A 6,494-nucleotide genomic window follows, 5' to 3' on the forward strand; every position below is an offset into this window, starting at 1 on the left:
GGGAGAGTGAGTTTTGGATCTGGAAAAATAATTTCAACTTCCAAAGTGGAAATGGACTAAAGCTGAGGGAGATAATTCCAAAAACTGTCTGTGATTTTTAAGGATAGGAAAAAAGTGGGTTGTTTTGCTCTGGTAAATATCCAGCCACTTGTGAACTTGATTTTTTCTTCTCCGTGAAAACTTTGGATCATTAGGCCACTTGCATCCTCAACATGTTTTCGGCATTCATGTCCACCACATTTAAAGCATGTTAGGATCTTTTAGAAGTCCCTTTCCTATAAAATTCCACCAAGCTTATTATTAGGGGTTGTACTAGTGGAATTTCCCAAACATGGATAAAAAAACCTTCGAGTTCATTTTTAGTGCGTCCTCTAACATTTATTATAGTTTTCAATTTTTTTTAAAATTTTGAATAAAATTTTCGTTTTGTTATGCCTCATATCTTTTTTGTTTACGAGAAAAATGGGAGAGAGAGTTTTGGATCTGAAAAAAAAATTTGAACATCCAAAATGGAAATGCACAAATGCTGAGAGTGATAATTCCAAAAAGTATCCGTTGTTTTTAAGGAAAGGCAAAAAGTGGGTTGTTTGGCTCTGATAAATATCCAGCCACTTGTGAATTTGATTTTTTCTACTCGAAATTTTTGGATCATTAGGCCACTTGCGTCCTCAACATGTTTCCGGCATACATGTCCACCACATTTAAAGCATGTTAGGATCAGTTAGAAGTCCCTTTCCTATAAAATTCCACTAAGCTTATTATTAGGAGTTGTACTTGTGGTATTTCCAAAACATGGATAACAAAACCTTGGAGTTCATTTTTAGTGCGTTCACTTACATATATTATAGTTTTCAAATTTTTTTGACTAAAATTTTCATTTAGTGATGCATCTTATCTTTTTTGTTTACGAGAAAAATGGGAGGGTGAGTTTTGGATCCGAAAAAAAATTTGAACATCCAAAATGGAAATGCACAAATGCTGAGAGAGAAAATTCCAAAAAGTATCTGTGATTTTTAAGGGTAGGCAAAAAGTGGGTTGTTTGGCTCTGGTAAATATCCAACCACTTGAGAATTTGATTTTTTCTACTCATACAAATTTTTGGATCATTAAGTCACTTGCATCCTCAACATGTTTCCGGCATACATGTCCTCCACATTTAAAACATGTTAGGATCAGTTATAAGTCCTTTTCCTATAAAATTGCACCAGGCTTATTATTAGGGGTCTTACTAGTGGAATTTCCCAAACATGGATAACAAAACCTTGGAGTTCATTTTACTGCGTTCACTCACATTTATTATAGTTTTCAAATTTTTTTGACTAAAATTTTCATTTTGTTATGCCTCATATCTTTTTTGTTTACGAGAAAAATGGGAGAGAGAGTTTTGGATCTGAAAAAGAATTTGAACATCCAAAATGGAAATGCACAAATGCTCAGGGAGATAATTCCAAAAAGTATCTATGATTTTTAAGGATAGGCAAAAAGTGGGTTGTTTGGCTCTGGTAAATATCCAACCACTTGAGAATTTGATTTTTTCTTTTCAGTGAAATTTTTGGATCATTAGGCCACTTGCATCCTCAACATGTTTCCGGCATGCATGTCCACCACATTTAAAGCATGTTTGGATCAGTTAGAAGTCCTTTCGTATAAAATTCCACCACGCTTATTATTAGGGGTTGTACTAGTGGAATTTCCCAAACATGGATAACAAAAGTTAGAAATCCCTTTCCTATAAAATTCCACCAAGCTCATTATTACGAGTTGTACTAGTGCTATTACCCAAACATGGATAAAAAAACCTTGGAGTTCATTTTTAGAGCGTTCACTTAAATTTATTATAGTTTTCAAATTTTTTAAACTAAATTTTTCATTTTGTTATGCCTCATATCTTTTTTGTTTACGAGAAACAAGGGAGAGAGAGTTTTGGATCTGAAAAAAAATTGTAACATCCAAAATGGAAATGCACAAATGCTGGGGGAGATAATTCCAAAAAGTATCTTTGATTTTTAGAGATAGGCAAAAAGTGGGTTGTTTGGCACTGGTAAATATCCAACCACTTGAGAATTTGATTTTTTCTACTCCTTGAAATTTTTGGATCATTAGGTCACTTGCATCCACAACAAGTTTGTAGCATCCTTGTCCACCACATTTAAAGAATATTAGGATGAGTTAGAAGTCCCTTTCTTATGAAATTCCACGAAGCTTATTATTAGGGGTTGTACTAGTGGAATTTCGCAAACATGGATAACAAAACCTTGAAGTTCATTTTTAGTGCGTTAACTTACATTTATTATAGTTTTCATATTTTTTGACTAAAATTTTCATTTTGTTATACCTCATATCTTTTTTGTTTACGAGAAAAATGGGAGAGTGAATTTTGGATCTGAAAAAAAATGTGAACATCTAAAATGGTATTGCACAAATGCTGAGGGAGATAATTCCAAAAAGTATCTGTGATTTTTAAGGGTATGCAAAAAGTGGGTTATTTGGCTCTGGTAAATATCCAACCACTTGAGAATTTGATTTTTTCTACTCCTTGAACATTTTGGATCATTAGGTCACTTGCATCCACAACATGTTTTCGGCATACATGTCCTCCACATTTAAAACATGTTAGGATCAGTTATAAGTCCCTTTCCTATAAAATTCCACAAAGCTTATTATTAGGGGTTGTACTAGTGGAATTTCCCAAACATGGATAACAAAACCTTGGAGTTCATTTTTAGTGCGTTCATTTACATTTATTATAGTTTTCAAATTTTTTTGTCTAAAATTTTCATTTTGTTATGCCTCATATCTTTTTTGTTTACGAGAAAAATGGGAGAGCGAGTTTTGGATCTGAAAAAAAATTTGAACATCCAAAATGAAAATGCACAAATGCTGAGAGTGATAATTCCACAAAGTATCTGTGATTTTTAAGGATAGGCAAAAAGTGGGTTGCCTGGCTCTGGTAAATATCCAGCCACTTGTGAATTTGATTTTTTCTACTCCTTGAAATTTTTTGATCATTAGGCCACTTGCATCCTCAACATGTTTCCGGCATGCATATCCACCACATTTAAAGCATGTTAGGATCAGTTAGAAGTCCCTTTCCTATAAAATTCCACCAAGCTTATTTTTAGGAGTTGTACTAGTGGTATTTCCCAAACATGGATAAGAAAACCTTGGAGTTCATTTTTAGTGCGTTCACTTACATTTATTATAGTTTTCAAATTTTTTTGAGTAAAATTTTCATTTTGTTATGCCTCATATCTTTTTTGTTTACGAGAAAAATTGGAGAGAGAGTTTTGGATCTGAAAAAAAATTTGAACATCCAAAATGGAAATGCACAAATACTTAGGGAGATAATTCCAAAATGTATCTGTGATTTTTAAGGATAGGCAAAAAGTGGGTTGTTTGGCTCTGGTAAATATCCAACCACTTGAGAATTTGATTTTTTCTACTCGAAATTTTTGGATGATTAGGCCACTTGCATCCTCAACATGTTTCTGGCATGCATGTCCACCACATTTAAAGCATGTTAGGATTATAAGTCCCTTTCCTATAAAATTACACCAAGCTTTTTATTTGGATTTGAACTAGTGGAATTTCCCAAACATGGATAAAAAAACCTTGGAGTTCATTTTTAGTGCGTTCATTTAATTTTATTATTGTTTTCAAATTTTTTTGACTAAAATTTTCATTTTGTTATGCCTCATATCTTTTTTGTTTACGAGAAAAATGGGAGAGTGAGTTTTGGATCTGAAAAAAAATTTGAACATCTAAAATGGAAATGCACAAATGCTGAGGGAGATAATTCCAAAAAGTATCTATGATTTTTAAGGATAGGAAAAAAGTGGGTTGTTTGGCTCTGGTAAATATCTAACCACTTGAGAATTTGATTTTTTCTACTCCGTGAAATTTTTGGATCATTAGGCCACTTGCATCCACAACATGTTTCCGACATTCATGTCCACCACATTTAAAGCATGTTAGGATTATATGTCCCTTTCCTATAAAATTCCACCAAGCTTTTTATTTGGAAATGTACTAGTGGAATTTCCCAAACATGGATAAAAAAACCTTGGAGTTAATTTTTAGTGCGTTCACTCACATTTTTATAGTTTTCAAATTTTTTTGACTAAAATTTTCATTTTGTTATGCCTCATATCTTTTTTGTTTACGAGAAAAATGGGAGAGAGAGTTTTGGATCTCAAAAAAAATTTCAGCATCCAAAATGGAAATGCACAAATGTTGAGGGAGATAATTCCAAAAAGTATGAGTGATTTTTAAGGATAGGCAAAAAGTGGGTTGTTTGGCTCTGGTAAATATCCAACCACTTGAGAATTTAATTTTTTCTTCTCCGTGAAATTTTTGGATCATTAGGCGACTTGCATCGTCAACATGTTTCCGGCATGCATGTCCACTACATTTAAAGCATGTTAGGATCAGTTAGAAGTCCCTTTCCTATAAAATTCCACCAAGCTTATTATTTGGAGTTGTACTAGTGGAATTTCCCAAACATGGTTAAAAAAACCTTGGAGATCATTTTTAGTGCGTTCATTTACATTTATTATTGTTTTCAAATGTTTTTGACAAAAATTTTCATTTTGTTATGCCTCATATCTTTTTTGTTTACGAAAAATGGGAGAGTGAGTTTTGGATCTGAAAAAAAATTTGAACATCCAAAATGGAAATCCGCAAATGCTGAGGGAGATAATTCCAAAAAGTATCTGTGATTTGTAAGGATAGGTAAAAAGTGGGTTGTTTGGCTCTAGTAAATATCCAACCACTTGAGAATTTGATTTTTTCTTTTCTGTGAAACTTTTGGATCATTAGGCCACTAGTATCCTCAACATGTTTCCGGCATTCATGTCCACCACATTTAAAGCATGTTAGGATCAGTTAGAAGTCCCTTTCCTATAAAATTCCACTAAGTTTATTATTAGGGGTTGTACTAGTGGAATTTCCTAAACATGGATAACAAAACCTTGGAGTTCATTTTTAGTGCGTTCACTTACATTTATTTTAGTTTTCAAATTTTTTTGACTAAAATTTTCATTTTGTTATGCCTCATTTCTTTTTTGTTTACGAGAAAAATGGGAGAGTGAGTTTTGGATTTGAAAAAAAAATTTGAACATCCAACATGAAAATGCACAAATGCAGAGAGAGATAATTCCAAAAAGTATCTGTTATTTTTAAGGACAGGCAAAAAGTGGGTTGTTTGGCAGTGGTAAATATCCAACCACTTGAGAATTTGATTTTTTGTACTCCTTGAAATTTTTGGATCGTTAGGCCACTTGCATCCTCAACATGTTTCCGGCATACATGTCCACCCCATTTAAACCATGTTAGGATCAGTTAGAAGTCCCTTTGCTATAAAATTCCACCAAGCTTGTTATTACGAGTTGTACTAGTGGTATTTCCCAAACATGGATAACAAAACCTTGGAGTTCATTTTTAGTGCGTTCACTTACATTTATTATAGTTTTCATATTTTTTTGACTAAAATTTTCATTTTGTTATGCCTCATATCTTTTTTGTTACGAGATAAAAGGGAGAGTGAGTTTTGGATCTGGAAAAATAATTTCAACTTCCAAAGTGGAAATGGACTAAAGCTGAGGGAGATAATTCCAAAAACTGTTTGTGATTTTTAAGGATAGGAAAAAAGTGGGTTGTTTTGCTCTGGTAAATATCCAGCCACTTGTGAACTTGATTTTTTCTTCTCCGTGAAAATTTTGGATCATTAGGCCACTTGCATCCTCAACATGTTTCCGGCATTCATGTCCACCACATTTAAAGCATGTTAGGATCTTTTAGAAGTCCCTTTCCTATAAAATTCCACCAAGCTTATTATTAGGGGTTGTACTAGTGGAATTTCCCAAACATGGATAAAAAAACCTTCGAGTTCATTTTTAGTGCGTCCTCTAACATTTATTATAGTTTTCAATTTTTTTTAAAATTTTGAATAAAATTTTCTTTTTGTTATGCCTCATATCTTTTTTGTTTACGAGAAAAATGGGAGAGAGAGTTTTGGATCTGAAAAAAAATTTGAACATCCAAAATGGAAATGCACAAATGCTGAGAGTGATAATTCCAAAAAGTATCCGTTGTTTTTAAGGAAAGGCAAAAAGTGGGTTGTTTGGCTCTGATAAATATCCAGCCACTTGTGAATTTGATTTTTTCTACTCGAAATTTTTGGATCATTAGGCCACTTGCGTCCTCAACATGTTTCCGGCATACATGTCCACCACATTTAAAGCATGTTAGGATCAGTTAGAAGTCCCTTTCCTATAAAATTCCACTAAGCTTATTATTAGGAGTTGTACTTGTGGTATTTCCAAAACATGGATAACAAAACCTTGGAGTTCATTTTTAGTGCGTTCACTTACATATATTATAGTTTTCAAATTTTTTTGACTAAAATTTTCATTTAGTGATGCATCTTATCTTTTTTGTTTACGAGAAAAATGGGAGAGTGAGTTTTGGATCCGAAAAAAAATTTGAACATCCAA

The sequence above is a fragment of the Aristolochia californica genome, unplaced genomic scaffold (genome assembly GCF_029961685.1).
Source record: "Aristolochia californica isolate CCGP_79_NKW_82.1479 unplaced genomic scaffold, dmAriCali1.0.hap1 SCAF_8, whole genome shotgun sequence".
Lineage (NCBI taxonomy): Eukaryota > Viridiplantae > Streptophyta > Magnoliopsida > Piperales > Aristolochiaceae > Aristolochia > Aristolochia californica.